The 16050-nt window shown below is 37.8% G+C and overlaps 1 protein-coding gene and 1 long non-coding RNA gene across 3 annotated transcripts in view; one reads left to right on the forward strand and one right to left on the reverse strand.

The window, feature by feature from the left end:
- LOC124159218 (proline-rich protein 36-like) overlaps positions 1–16050 on the reverse strand; it is an 864854-nt gene that overhangs the window by 815027 nt on the left and 33777 nt on the right. The gene's annotated exons all lie outside the window — the stretch shown is intronic.
- Positions 9471–12741, forward strand: LOC124159219. 2 transcript variants are annotated; one of them, XR_006864928.1, is made up of 3 exons: positions 9471–9719; positions 10556–11528; positions 12609–12741. It is a non-coding gene; the product is annotated as an uncharacterized LOC124159219 (long non-coding RNA). The 2 variants fall into 2 exon arrangements; XR_006864927.1 differs by lacking the exon at positions 12609–12741 and adding an exon at positions 12027–12480.

A 16050-nucleotide genomic window follows, 5' to 3' on the forward strand; every position in this document is an offset into this window, starting at 1 on the left:
AGGGCCCCGAGCATAGGGGGCCCCCACAACGCTCACGTCAATCGGGAAGCGTATACGAAAGGCGTCATAAAAACAAACTCATACTACTTGAACCAAATTTTTTTGCGCTTATAAAATTCCGCGTTCATTAGTTGCTTTTTTGACTACAAACTCAGTGTGAAAATTTTACATAAAAATATATAAAATTAATGTGCCATAAGATATAAAAGAGAACCTGATGCTTTTTTTTGATAGGGTTATTCAAAAAGGTTACTTTGTTTTTTTTTTGGAATTTCAGTGCAATTTCAAGGAACTAATTCACTAAATAGATAACAGAACAATAATAAATGATTGCCTTTTATAAACTGTGAAATTCTTACTTTTCCTGGTACTTTTTTCTTACGAAATTTCCATTTTATTTACTTTTATCTGGTTTTTAAGAGACATAATAGCGTCAAAATCCATTTCTGGGCATGAAATTTCCTAAATATTTCCGAGGGAGTACCTCCGAATCCTCCGTAAATGAGAGTCCCATCATAAGCGCAAGCAGAGGGCCCCAAATCCCCCTCCGCAAGCCGCCCATGGGGGGGGGGGGTGCCAGGCCCGAGGGGAAGCTCCGAGGGCGAAGGTGAAGACGAGGACGAGAAGCGTCCAGACGTGGCCAGCTACTCCCCCTCCCCGATAATCTCCACCCCACCAGCACCCACTGCCGTGGAAGAAAAAGGCGTTGCCTTCTTAATTGTGTTTCTCAGATTATAATCAGCGGCTGTGGAAGGGGGATAGCGGTGGAAAAGAGGCGGGATCCTAAGAGGGTTGAACGCACTGGGTAGGCTCCTCCACGAGCGGGGGCACGGAGACGCTATCTCGCCACCGCGCGGCGGTGGAGGCGGGATGGGAATACGATAGCGGCTTTGTCGCGAGGATGAACGGCATTTTCGGCGACCGACACATCAGTATAATGAAAGTGGCCGGTTTGGTGCCCGAAAAAGTGACGTTTTAGCTGATATTGGTGTGTTAACAGGAAAGCTGCAGCGTATCAATCTCGAGATTTGTAATGACGGAGACGCCACAAAATTGAGTAAAGAGTTCTCGGGATAGCCATTTCCAGTAATGCAGTAAGAGGGTTCTTACTCCCGAGGTCTCTTCACGCAATCTATTCTCAGGGAAATCATCAAATCTTTCTGCCATAAAATTGATTTTAAAAAAGAATAAGTATCACGAATCTTGACCTCGAGGAGTTCAAGAGAAAGTCACGATTATCGGGCTAGGTAAAAGCGCACAAAAAATAATTTTACAGCTTCAAATTTTAGCCGGTCTTTTCCTTCCTCAGAGGTAGAAAAAATAGTAATTTTTAACCAGAAGAGTCCTCTCTCATCCCCACCTCAGACCAAGATTGCAAATACAACCAAAAACTTAACGCTTACAGCGTTTCTTTTTCTTAAGGCATGCTTTCATCCACCACGGGTCACAAGAATATTTTATGAAAGAAAATACACGATGTCTAGAATAGTATGGGGGGAGGGAAAGGCTTGACGTAAACCAGTATTTTTATATGAAAAGATGAGAAAGGAAACGAAGTAGTTCGTTACCTGAATGGAAAATCTTCCAAAGAAACAATGCATTTTGAAGTACACAAACAGGGCATAAGTATCAATAAATATATGTTGAAATTTAGACCACAGGGTCACTTAAAACCTCAGACCTTCCAACCATCAGTAACTCCACGATTACGTCAAGTAAAGTACACCGAGAAAGTTATACACCGAAGGAATAAACTCTCTACATTACATCACAAAATATAAACCATTTTGAGGAAGATTAGACAGCTGGGTAAAATATAACTGTCAATACTATTTGCAGTGATCAACAAAACGTAGCAGATGCGATAATCATATAGAATCTGAGGTTTGGCGAGAGTTTTCTCCAAAATAAAGAGTAAAAACTTATTTATAGAGAAGAGAAGCTCAACTAACCATGAAACGACTAGACGCACAAAACAAGAGGAAAAAGGGAAAATTTGGCAAACGTACTGGCACAGTATTAGGAAGGCAAGATTTGGCAAGAAGATTCATCCTCAATCGCATTTCGGCAAACGTGCAATGAATGCTGATGGTTTCGATTGAAAATAGTTTTTTTGATACGAATGATAGGCTAGATGGTGGGGACCATAAGGTCTCACGAATTTGAACCAAATTGCAACGATAAAGCAGCGAGGACGACTCAAGACAGCCCCTATTCGCCGTTAATACCACCTCATTACTATTAATTTACCGCTGCCACAAAGACTAGGATCCAGAGAAAACCTCCAACTAGGCAGCACAAGGAGCTCGTTAGCTAAAGAAAGAAAGTGAGCGGTTCGCGGCAATTTCGCGCGCGAGAACGTGCTCTCGGCTAAGACATGTCGCTCCTCAAACCTTAATCTCTTTCCAAAAGACTCTCATCAGCGCCGACAACATATTCAGGGAGAAGCTTAGACTTTTCTTTCCAAACTGTCACGCGATAATCTGTTTGCGGATTGTAAGACAAGGCCCCGTCCTGGTTTGTCTCTTTCATCTTCTTGCCGGCGCACAGTGAACATGGTTGAGGTAAAGAGGAATTTTTAACGTTACGACGCCACCGTGAGGGAAGACCCAATGCAGCCTGCAGTCTCGTCACGTCCTTTCCCACTTCCGGAAGTACCGCTGCATCCTCGCATCCCCCATTCGTCTCCCCTCCAGCCATCCACCTGCACACCGCGCTTAACATTCCGCGGTTATCTCCGACATTAACCCAATGCACTACATCACTGTCTCAAACTCATGGAAACTTGCACTTTTCACAGATCACCCATGAGCCTAGTACACTGCATCAGGACTAATGGACTCGGTAAGCATTTCATGCAAGATTTTGGCAGAAAGGACGCGAAATAAAGCATCGCATAGGAGAATGATCGTAGGCTTTCCCGGCGTATAGAATTGTGGAAGGTTACACGGGATTTCCACCGGGTCAGGTTCTCCAACTCCATCTCGCCCATCGAAAAGCCGGCATACGAGCATCGCATCGCATACGAGATTATAAGCCGCCAAACGGAGTTATGTCAGAACCTTTCATTGAGATATGCTCATCATGACACCGAACAGTAGAATGATCGCAGGCTTTCCCCGGCGTATTGTATCGTGGAAGGTTACTCGGTATTTCCACCGGGCCAAGTTCTCCATTACGGCTGAAGTTTCGATGAACGAGTCGTCCATCGTCATCAGGGCATGGTCATCGAAACTTCAGCCGTAATGGAGACCTGACCCGGTGGAAATCTCGAGTGACCTTCCACGACACCGAACAGTACATTCCACTAGCTTGCAGATTGTTATTGCTGGTATTTTTATGCCGTAAAAATTTCAACAGCTATCGATCGTAGCAAATAATGGAACTTCACTTACAATGAATTGACAGCTACATTCGGTAAAATAATCCAGTAACAGAAAAAAAAACTGGAGGCAATACCTTCAAAGAGCGCACTAAATTTTGAAAAACTAATTATAGCAAGCTATTCAGATGATTTAATGATTAAAGTAAATATATTTCGTAATATAATTCATAATTTCTCTTTGAGACTAATTTTCTAGTTCAAACGACAACTCAAAAGGCACAAGTTCACTATCTCCAAAGGAATATTTTCCAAAGTAAAGAAGCCAAAATTACTCATTTTCCGATTTCTCCTCAATTGTAACCAATCGCATTCACGCCATAACAAATACTTTGATATAATTTACAGAGTATAGAATTGCATTTCAGTGCAGGCTTCATAAACCATTGCTTAAATAAACCTTTACCATAAAACCGCGACAAAGGGTAGTCAAACTACTAAGAATTTCAATGCTGCATGGAAATTAGATAGTTCATTAGCATACATTCATAGGAGACTATATGAGCACATGGTTGAAACTAGTTCCCAAAAGAAGCACACTATGAACAAATAAAATTTGGGCCTAATTTACGACGCATCAATTTGAACATAGGCATTTACTATAATTCACATAGCTTACAATTTCGGCATCTCATTACTGCATACTTAAAATGTAATTTGAAATTTACGATATGAATTTGAATAGAGTCGTAAATTTTACACAGAAAATGAATCTTGAAAGTATCAAAATTGGATAGCTTGTGTGCATTTCAAAAGATAAATAAGATGAGATTTTGGAGTGCGTGATAAGTGCAATCAAATGCATACCAAATTATTGAAATAAAATTACGAAGTTAATCTCTAGTCACTAGCTGGAAAATGAAACCATGTGCCTCTCCAGTTCAGTCGTTGGCTCTGAAATTAAACTTGCAGAAGCTAAACATTTTCGACAGGGTAGCTGTTAAACTATCTTAGGCATTGAGTGACGTAAAGAATGTTTAATAAAGTAGACGCTTATTTGGTAACACCAGACAATTAGTAATTCAAGCACTTTCAGTCAAAACCCGTATTTTCATGTGGAGATATCGTATTTAAATTATATCACAAGAAAAGATACCTTGGTCAATGATGATTATCATAGTTATAATATTTCACGTATCAACCATTGCAATTCCATAGACAACTGAGTAAATGCAGGCAACATGAAATAAACACCCAATTCAATACGCGTCTATGAATCGGGTCGGCATCATTCATTTTTCAAAACTCGTGGTAACTACTCCGTAAAAATCAATCAACCTACTCAACTTTTCCACCACAACAGCAACTATAACGTTCATTTTTGACTTGTAAGTAATGCCTAAGAATGTGATATTCTAAGGTAAAGCAAAGTAGCATTTCAATCTTCGTTTCTGTGAGGCAACATAATATATAGAAAATTATATTTATTATTTTATGTTGACCTGTACTGCAAGAACTATTTTACCATTAACATAATATATTCAAGAACACACCATGTATAGGACCAAAAAGAATGAAACATTTTTGGCACCGGAAATTAACAAGTCCTTCATAGAATTTTACCGGATGCCATGGAATACTTAGCTAATGAAAAATTAATCACCAAAAACTCTTTGGCTTTCAATGCAATGGGACCGTGATTGATGTTGATGATAGAGAATGTAAATATTTAATAGCTTAAGAGACCCCTGTATTGGAAATAACACACTTCCGCTCGATAGCTAGCACCACACCAATGTATTTATCAATAAATTCACAAGTCGACACATCTAGGAATAGAGGAGGTAGATGATACATGGCAGTAATTTCGACAAACTTGCCATGTAGCTGCAACGTCCCAATGTACTCAGAAGGCCATGGCATTTTCCTCTTAAAGCATTCATTACTTTATTTTATTGCAAACTTTAACCATATCCACACCATGTAAAGAAGGAAGGATCCCGTATCCACAATGAATTTAAGATAAGGGGTAATAATTTTATGAAATCCACCGACACCTAAACACATAAATTTACTTTTATTACGCATATACTTATTAATACTGCATATCAGAGGCATATTTTGACGGCGTACTTCTTTATAAGATTAAAATCAAGATATTTCAGATTTCTAATAATCGATAAGGAAAGCTCGCGGTATTATAAAGGAAGAACTCAATAGGAAAACCAACTAAATTCGAGATTAAGGAATCGTTTTTCTCCTTCGAAATACTGCGCTAAATAAACCAAAATAGGAGCACTCAAACTGTTATATTTTAGAGCAAAAGTTCTTGTTTTGTGTTGATCATATCATTTCCAGTACATCCTCAAGGGAGCACTTTATAGATCGCTAGCGAACTTAAAAATAAGATTATTCAAACAAATCTATTCTGGCCTAAGGGTGGAAAAATGCATAGAAATCGATCAATTGTACAGAGTTCAATGATTACGTTGATTTATCTGTCAATATCCTTTACTTGTGCTGTATCACTTCTTGTGCCTTCTTGCGTGGGCGTTTTTCTGCAATAAGGACGAAAGTAAATATCCTTAGGTTTTTCCCATATTTGCTAACATCTTTTTACATTTCGCAAATAAGGATTTGTTTACTTTACATTTTGTCTTTTTTCAAGCATACGTCTATGTCCCTTTTGTTCTAATTTCACTGCATTTAATTTCAAGAGTGACATGAGAATTCCTCTGCAATAATTTAATGTGTAAAAAAGTGTTAGACTAAATATGGGACTTAGAAGCCCCTATCTCGCCCAACAAAGATGATTAAGAATAATAATAATTACAACTCGCCACATTAATTAATAAAGGACACTCAAAACTCCTCCTATGTAATAATAATAATTTTCCTATTCTGGCCTTCTGACTTTTAAAATCATTAGCCCTCTGGCAAGATATTTCATTGGGGAATTCTAGGAGAACAACGCCTGAAAGTGAAAACATAAAATCGAGCGAAGTTGTACGAAAAAGAGGATGAATTTTTAATCGAAAATCATGCAGAAAATGACGGGGGATAATTTTTGAGGTAATCGCATTTTTACCCCTCTAAATTAAAAAACGATTTCTTCAAAGCGAGTGCAGTTCACCAATAACCAATATAAGCAAGCTTTCAAAGAGTTCCAAAACAATAATAATTATGATAAATTATTATTGTTATTATACTTAATGTATCATTTGTATCGTTATTATTACCAATCATCATCATCATCATAACCAATGTTCATTTTGGCAACTACATTTCTGAGTGAAATATGATTTTATGCTTTCCCGGTGAATAATGTGGGTAAAAATTGGCCGTTATAAAAACATTAACCCGGTGGGAATCCCGAGAAAATTTTACCTACATTTCTGAGTGTTCTCTAACCATATTTCGCACATTCTGTGTTAAGAAGGATTCCATTTAGGAAAAAATGCAAGACTCATATTTGACAAGCCCCGAGGAACATGGAGGAGAGAATGCACGCAGTTTCATGATTGTAGCATTCCACCTAATGGCAACGCTCACTTCATCATCCCAGAAAGCTCAAATTAGGAGCTCCTACCTAGGGAAAGACAGGAAGGGAGGACCACGAGGTTGGAAAGTTCCGGAAAGAGAACGAAAGGGAAGAGCAAGAGGACACTCGGCAAACACCTACCTTCATCTCACGGGGAAAGAGTGAAACCTCCCATTCGTGGTCCCCATTTGAGGCTAAAGGGGATGAAGAAAAGTAATTTGAGAGCGCAGAACTCGTTGTGGAAGTTTCAAGTGTGCAAAGCATTTTCCACTGACTCTGTCTCTACCACAAGGTAAACGAACAGTGCAATGAGCGACGCTAGATATGTGTTTAGAAAGGATGGAGCGGCTGAACGACGTTTGAAGTGAGCAGCCTCCTCGTAAGAAATTTTATTGGGGAATTCTAGGGAGAACGACGCCCGAAAGTGAAAACATAAAACCGAGTGAAGTTCTACGAAAGGGGAATTGTTCAACCCAAATCGTGCTCAAATGATGAATGATACTTTGCAAGGTAATTGTACTCTTACGTCTCTAGGGTAACAGACAACTTGCTTCAAAGTGAATGCAAATAACCAATAAAAGCGTGCCTCAAAATAATGCTATTTCAAAATAAGTTTTAAATCGGAACAAAGCGCGAAAATTTGATAGGCGGATTCAAGAATATTTGATTATACAAAGGCTGAAAAAGTCACGCGTAAAATTATTACTGGGAAAAATATTCATGGAAATACCGGATCAATCCTAGGCCGGATTATATTTACTATATTTCAAGAAAATGCGTGCTTTAATTAAATGGTGAAACAAACACTGAGCATAATATCATGAAATCATAAGAATCCATAGTTCAGAGTTTCAAGTAATGCATTAAATTATACTAAAATGAAGTAATAAACGAAGTAAACGAGAACGTTTTCCATAGGATGAGACTAAAGGCACAGCATGAATATTCGAACTTCATGCACTCAAAAAATTTTAGAAAAAATAAGGAAATATATTTCCATGGGCTCATATGAGGAAATTCTTTCCGGGAAAAGAATCCCCGAAGAACTGTATCATTTAGGGAGGTGAATTTGAGAATAACTTCACGCACTGCTATATACTGGCGAAATAGTATTCTTGGTAGTTTTCTGGTACAGACAGAGATACAGATTCACTTAATGAATACCCTGAAAGGATACCGCCTGCGTTCTCCGCTCGAAATGAAACTTTGCTAAGTTCAGCCATCTAATACTTAAATACTCAGAACTTATATTTACAAACCCAAGTAAAGGTTTGATATCATCTTAAAATGCCTCTTCTATCTACATGGCAAGGGAAAAATACTATCAATTAGTTTTGGACAACACCATCGATAAATGTATGTATACCGACATATTAACAATAATGATGCTTGGACTCTCCAAATTCGCGATAAATTAAAAAATTTAGTTCCCGTTATTTTCTGAACGCACTTCGTAGTTACTTATTTAAGATAATGGCTCCTAAACACGACCGAAACTATTTCACTGAGACAAACTAAATGACAGGTTCAGTAAAAGCAATGAGAGTACGATGCGCAACTGATGAGATATAGATCAGAATAAGAATCTAACTCATCTTCGCGAGGAAAGTTGTGAAAAGAATAATATTCATTCCGAGGGACAGTTTCATTCAAGAGAATTGCTAACGTTTCACGGGAGATCGTCTTATCCTTGAAAATATGATGGAAAGGCAAGATTGGTGCCGTATGTAGAGGGAGTTATCATTCATGATCGCCCAAGGGAGAATAGTGTATTAAGTAAGAGGGTCTCTGAAGGTAGGCGCGAAATAAATAACAAAAGTATATGAAGATTGGTTCATAAAGATGAAAACGGGGTGGGCATAGAGAAAAAGTTATCGCTTGAATGGGTTGAGACGGAAGAAGAGAGAAGTTAAGGGGTTTATCGCCGTACGTTTCACCTGTCGTGGTGCAACGGAAAGGGTTATGAAGAGTAGGGAGCCACAACTCATCTGCACTGGCAACGATCGATTATTGATTTCAGTAGTACTCCCATTTCCAGGAGTGAGAATTTAAAGCAACAATTCCCTTTTCATTTTGAAGAACTAAATAAAGAGCGAAAAACTTAAGGATGAGAGGAAATCAGTATTAGGATGAAGTACCCCAACACTGATACCGATATAGTTGTAGGTACATAATAAATATCTGTCAAGGAAATACTGATTTCCTTCACTGGAGTGCGAAAAAAGGCCTTAAATGTAACAATAAATTCTCATCCTGTTTCCCGAAAACATCTTTTAGCGATGTAACTTCTACTATGCGCACGGATTGGATTAATTGGTGTTTCCTTGTTCCTAAATTAATATTACATTAACTATGAGACTCAAGGTGAATTATCGTACTTATGTGGAATTTTGGAGCGTGTTTGCTAATTACTTGACTGCTATGAGGATTTAGGGCCGTATTTTTAAACAATACTCTTATCGCCGGAGTGGGATGAGAAAGAGTTTTATCTCCACCTACTATTCGCAGTCAAGAACGTTCCTACAGCAACACCAAACTCTTCCTCTTCGAAGTAGTGGGTGTTGAGTTGATCGCTGAAATTCTCATATCTACGTCATGCTTTGTGTGACGTTTGCTGCCCACAGTTCATTGCGGCAAGAACGCATCAACAAAAAGAAGATCGCTTTTATTAATAAAACTGGAGGACAACAAGATGGACAGGCTTACAAGGGAAGAGACGAAGTTGTTGATTGGCGTCATAACTAGCGTCTGGAGGTGTTGGAAAGCAAGAAGACGGATGCATTATGGAAGGCGAAGAAGGCGAGAGCCTAGTTGAATGTGCAGGACGAATTTAATTCGAACGAATTTGTTCGGAAGGTAAGTATGTTTGTTTGGAAGTATGATGGTGATAAATGCATTGTCTGATAGTTGAAAAGATTTTTGTTTCAATGAACAATTAATTATGAAAAATGGTTGCTGACTGATCGCTAACTATTTATCAAAGTCATAATTTTAAAACTATCTATAAATTCGGAGACATTTTCATGAAGAGCCATTCTGCGATTGCGACTATCCATGCTCGGCATTTCGCGAGACAACTTGCTCATTTTCAACAAAAATCTAACATAACTCGTGTAAGTCTGTTGGTAACATCGACGTAGCTCATCTAGGTTCGTAGCTAGTTCATTGGTTTTGGGGTTTAAAAACCGGTGAAAAGCTATAACTTTTTTTTAGATTCTTTGCTGAAATCCTCATAAAGTGCACTTTGGTGGTAGATTGCAAAAAACCTTCGTGATTATGTCGCGGCCAGAGATTCTCCACGAAACGTATTTCCCTTCATTTCCAATACAAGATTAGACGTGATTCGCGCCATGCGATACAAGTAAATCTTATTTTCCTGCGCCGAAATCAAAAGCTTCACAACAATAATTCCAAGTTAATGGAATGTTAATGGAATTATTATTGTGAAGCTTTTGGTTTCGGCTTGTAGCGGCGGGGTAGGGGTAACAATTAAAACGACTCCGCAATGGTGGCGGAGTTGCTGTAATTGTTATTTAGTGGCAAAGTAAATAAATTCGTGAATATACGTAGTGTACGTGTAGCATTATCAATTGTGGCTGTAGTGATGGATATTTATTTTTGGTTTGGTTACAAGTCCAGTGATATATTTTGTCGTAAATCTCAATGTAACGGATAATTTTTCTATCTCACAGCGTACCGCCAAGCAATTGAGGAAGAGTTGCGATAATATCAAGATGAGGAAACGGGAAGAGCTGGCGAATGAAAGGCAGGAGATGATGAAGAGTGGTGGCGGACCAATGACACCCACCAGTAAGGAAGATTTGCCACCAGAGATGGAAATAGCCTCGCCGTCCGTCTCCTACTCTCCGGCGAATGCTGGGGACTCTGATGCGTTGGCGGTCCCTAGCGTTTCCCCGGTGGGTAGGGATGGGACCTTGGATTGTTTGCTTCCTCTCAACATTTCTGAGATATCAGGCAAGTTGATTAAAAAAACGGGTATGTTCCTATCATTATTAAAGGGAATTCCTTAGTGTTGCACTGAGATTATTATCAAGTAAAATATTATCATGTTGCATCTGTCAGTCAAAAAATATAAAATGTGTACAGTACCATGATTGTGCTTAAAGGAATACAACTTCGTTAAAGAGAAATTGACCTGCATCATACTAGCCTTTGTGTATTGTGTGGTTATTTTTCTGTGACCTTTATAAAATGTCATTGCATATCCAATATAATCATCATGGTTGAAGTTAAGTTGAGTTACTTGATGCTATTTCCAGGAATTATGTCACATGATTTTCATTAATCAACGTTATACTTTCTTATTTTTCCTCTGAGTTAAATGACCACCATCGAGAGGAAGCATACACTCCGAGGATGCAATCTGCAGGGACTTCTTGCAGTACAAAAAGGGCATAATTAATCAGGGAAGCGGCCATTGAGAAGGAGATGTAGGCTAGGCTGGGACTCATGGCATCTTACAATGAAAAGTAGGATGCCATCCAGCGGATCCGGAAGAGGGAAGCGGAGATTGCTTGTGCTATTAAGGAGCAGGAACTTGCCAATGCCAAGGCTGCTGGAAACATCATCCATATGGAGGAGGAATTTAAGAAGTGTATCCAAGGCATACAGCTTCAAACAGAGGAGGCGAAGTTGAAGCGTGTGGTATTTGTTATAATATATTTTGCTTGGTGTTGCTTGTGCTTTCATTTTAAAATTCTCCATTATCTTGATGTTTTTAAAGTCATTAGCAAATGATTATCTGACAAAGGTTATTCAGGGAAAATATATTCATTGCAATTACCTAATTTTAGGGATAATGAAAACAAAATAAATGTAGTTAGAAGTTTGATGCACGTTTCAGTTTGAGCCTCTGCAGAATAGGCAAATTAGTGATGGGAATTCAAACTTAAAATACTGGTACTAGCCTTAGGCTCAGTTTATGGAGGCTTTCAATTTTGAAACCCAGTGTGATAAAATTGAATCCATTCAATGCTCTCTGAAATGAATTATTACAAATGAAGATATTAAAAGCATGTGAATGATCATTGTGTTTGCATATGGATATTAAGGTATAATGCATGCTTTGAGAGACCTAATTATGCCTGTATAATTGCATGGAGTTTATATGTATCATATGCTTATATGCCACTTCTTTGCAAGCTTTCAGATACTCCTCTATGAATTCCTCCTCTTCCTTGACATTGGTCAGCTCCTGCTCCTGCTTCTCTCTCCTGGGCTGCTGGATACCTCGATGTCATGAAAGATGCCATAACTCTGCTGCCTGCTTCTATGCCTTAACCTGAACCATTTCCTGTGGTGATGGTGCCCTCTCTGTAACTGGAATGAGAACTTCTGCACCTGCATGGCTTTTCCCCGCTTTCATTACTCCTGCCTTTCATAAGCCATATCCCATCTCTTCCTCATCTAATTCTGCACATCGAACTAGCAATTTTGCCTTTTTTGCATTAGATTTTGCATCGTCTTCATGCTATCGGAAATGTGTTTTGTGATTTTAATTTCAGTGCCAGCCAACAACTTTGTTCTTCCTTAGTAAATTTCTCTTGTTTTTGTAAATGTGTTTAATTTTCATTTAATAAAGCTAAATTCAATTGAACCTGTATAATGTTATTTAGCTGCATTTCCCAATCCCTATATATGTATATCTTTCTTTCAATCTTTTCAGGTAAAATGATGACATAGGTAAAGGCAAGATGTAATGTAGTATGCATTCTTTTCATACAGTGAGTGGTCAACATCAAACGTGCAGTATGAGGTTCAAAATGAAGCAATTTTTTGGATAATTTTAACATGTTGGTGAAGGTAACACGAACTAATGGTTGGAAAAACTTTCGTTTAGCAAATTAAGTGAGTAATATTTATGTTAACGTGTAAGTTATTACTGCCTTCAGGTCAATCATTGCTGCTTTATCAATTTTATAGTTGCTTTCATGTAAAATTGTAAAAGACGTTTATTCATACCACCCATGAGTGAAAATAATTTAGTACTAATCAAGTAGTATGCTTGAACAATTCCACTAATTAGTCATTTCACTGCTTACTCAAGGCATTACTGCCTTTAAAGGATCAAAGTTTTTAAAAATTCCATTTTATATTTTAAGTAGTATCAGTCACATATATCAATCGTCACTGAATATGAAGGTTGATATAGTATGCCTGCGGACTTGATTCTCCTATGTACTAGTGTTCCATTGCTGACATAGAATTCCTTATTTACATTCTTGATTACTTGCTCCATGTTGTAAGATATTAATAGCCAATTCAGAATATGAATAACAGGGGTAGGCCTTCCATTACCTTACTCTGTAATTCCTTCCTTCTATCAGCCCTTCCATCAGACAGTCATGTTTCATTATCTGGCTGATTACCACTCCATTTTTTAATTAAAAGTGATTCTGCTAAGGTTAGTTCAAATATTTATAATTTTAAAATAGAACTGTTTAATTTTATTTATTTCTTGACATTACATTGCTAAAATCCAATTTTTTGGCATAATTATTATTATCACCCATGCATTATTAATGATTATTTATGCATACCATTGTATGTATGTCCCTACAAATATGAAATGGGTACTTTGAAAGGGCCTAACATAATGAGATAGGGTATTAAATTAGGAGAATGAAGTACCCGTGACAAGAGATAACTCTACCTATCTTCATGTCGTTAACTGTATTTATACATTGTAAGGGACATGCAAAGGAAGTGGGAGTCTTGGGCAGGAAAGGAAAATGAAGGAACTACCTATATGGATTTTCATTGGAATAATATAATTTTATTCAAGACTAAACAAGACCCATTACAATGGAACAGTACAGTATGGAGATGTGTTTCGGAAGAGCTTTATGTATCAGTTAGAAAAATACACTAAAGGGATAAGCAGAATCCCATTTATTAAGAAGTAGAATTACTCAGCAACCACGGTTTGCCTCAGCTTGATATTTTCAAACCATAATATGCCTTGAGATGAAGCTGCCAATTTCAACATAAGATACGTTGTGATAAACTTGGTAAATAAACATTTACATACCTTTACGTTTAATGAAAACCATATGATCTATTCCGGTTTCCGTACAATTAGCCTAACTCTCCCCCCGAACTCACAGTAGGAACATAGGTGCAGTCGATACCACCCAATACGTATACTCTAGGAAATCAATCTTTGTCATAAAAAGATGTCTTACATCTAGCAGTATTTTCCTCTGAAATTGGCAACTTATGTTTACATTTGTAACGAGGTATCAATGCCACCAGGTCATTACTGATGCTCTGTAACGGTTACCAAATATTTTGAACTCAATACCTTATAACACTTCCCCTCCAAATGGAAAATTTTCATTCATACAATTTCCAAACTAAGGAGAAATCATACCTTAATTATTCTCAACACCGTCCCCTGAGCAACTCCGGGTAGATCGCCACAAACGAGATTTAATACTGTGTTACATAATCAAAGCGATAATATAAATCTTGCGTAAAAATACCACATACCTGGAATGACCCGGAGGCATAAAACCTAAAGGCAATTAGCAGTTTTAACATATACGGAATCGTCAGAACACGATTGCTTAAATGTTCACTCCATTCAGAGGGTAAAATAACGTCTGTTACGGTTCATATTGTGAAGCGATACCTCTGGAGAAATTCCTTTCTGAATAGTAGTACTCAATGATATTCTACCTATCCCTTAAGTGTATTCGTCCAACATAAATATACGACTCTTTCAACACATACCTTGAAAATTCAGCATCCATTTCATAACAACGGTTGTTTACTTACAGACTTAACGCTTTTTTCGTTCTTTTTATACGTTTCCTCATAACAGGCATATATTATGAAACAAATAAATATCATCACGTTAAAAAAGCGTAATTTTTATGGAATTTTGATCGCATACTGCAAAATGTGTCCGGAAAAAAATGACAAAATCCGGAGGTTAACAACGCATTCCGCCATATTAGGCCTTGAAACAGTTCCTACAATTTAGAAGGGTGGTCTGATCCATGCTCAAAATAGTAGGGAGAAATTCGGTAAGCTTGTAGATGGAGTTGATTCTACTAAGAAGGAGGTACGTTTAAAAAACGCTTGGAGGTTGATTTCCCCCTAGTAACGCGTCACACAGGAAGAGTCGTTCCTCTAGGAACGTCTTAAAATACGGCCCTTAACCTTTTAATATCCGTTACTTGTGGAGGAGTCTCTAATAAAAATTAAGTACCGTATCTTAGGCATTGCAAAGATCCTGAAAATTGTAGGACTTTTGGTCCACAAAAGTTAATTGGTCAGTTGAGGAAGGAAATGGATGTGATCTGAGAGAAAGATATAAAATATAAAGATCTCATGGGCAAGAGAGTAATACACATAGATTTCGGGCTTAGAATGAATAATAATTACGTTGAAACGTAATTTACGAAAAAACCTAAGGTTTTCCACCAACCCTAAAGAGTTCAATTTCGAATTATACCTTTCCAAATACAACTAAAGCTAGACTTAGAGGTTATGATAAACAAACAATCTAGACCAATAGAAAATAAACCATTAGACACGAGCATTGAAGTTATATTACTGGATGACTATTCTCGTATACATACCAACTCAAAAATGTTCTAGAAATTACCATCGGACAATATAAAAACTATACAAATTTGAATAATTGATTAAATAAGCACAAATACAACTAATTGAATCTCAACATGATGAATTTATTGCGAATTTAATGAGTAAAATAGATTGTATCAGCTAATTTAAGTTTCAATTTGCGAAGTATTGAAAAATCAGTGATCCGCAAGTTGTAAATCGCAGAATTTTTCAACTAAAACAATGTGTAATGAGCGAGCATAAGCAGAAAAAACGGATAAAGTCTTAGTTAGAACAAATTACTTTCAAAACATTTGAACAGTGATGCTCTTTGGGACACGTGTCAAAAACTCTCTCGAGGTTCCGGGTAGACAAACGGGAAATAGAGGGAGAAAATCCAAATACTCATCGTCTCCACCCGCCAAGAGGATTAATGAGGACCTAACTGCTATAACGAAGGAAAGATAAGGAACGTGAATTAAGCAAGGGAAGAGGGGAGGATACACGCCGTGAGCTGGAGGAAAAGACCTGCGTCATCAGGAAAAGAGCAAAACCTTATAAGCGCTTCCGGTTTTCTTGACGAACACTAAAT

This window comes from Ischnura elegans, chromosome 5, assembly GCF_921293095.1.
Source record: "Ischnura elegans chromosome 5, ioIscEleg1.1, whole genome shotgun sequence".
Taxonomy (NCBI): Eukaryota; Metazoa; Arthropoda; class Insecta; order Odonata; family Coenagrionidae; genus Ischnura; species Ischnura elegans.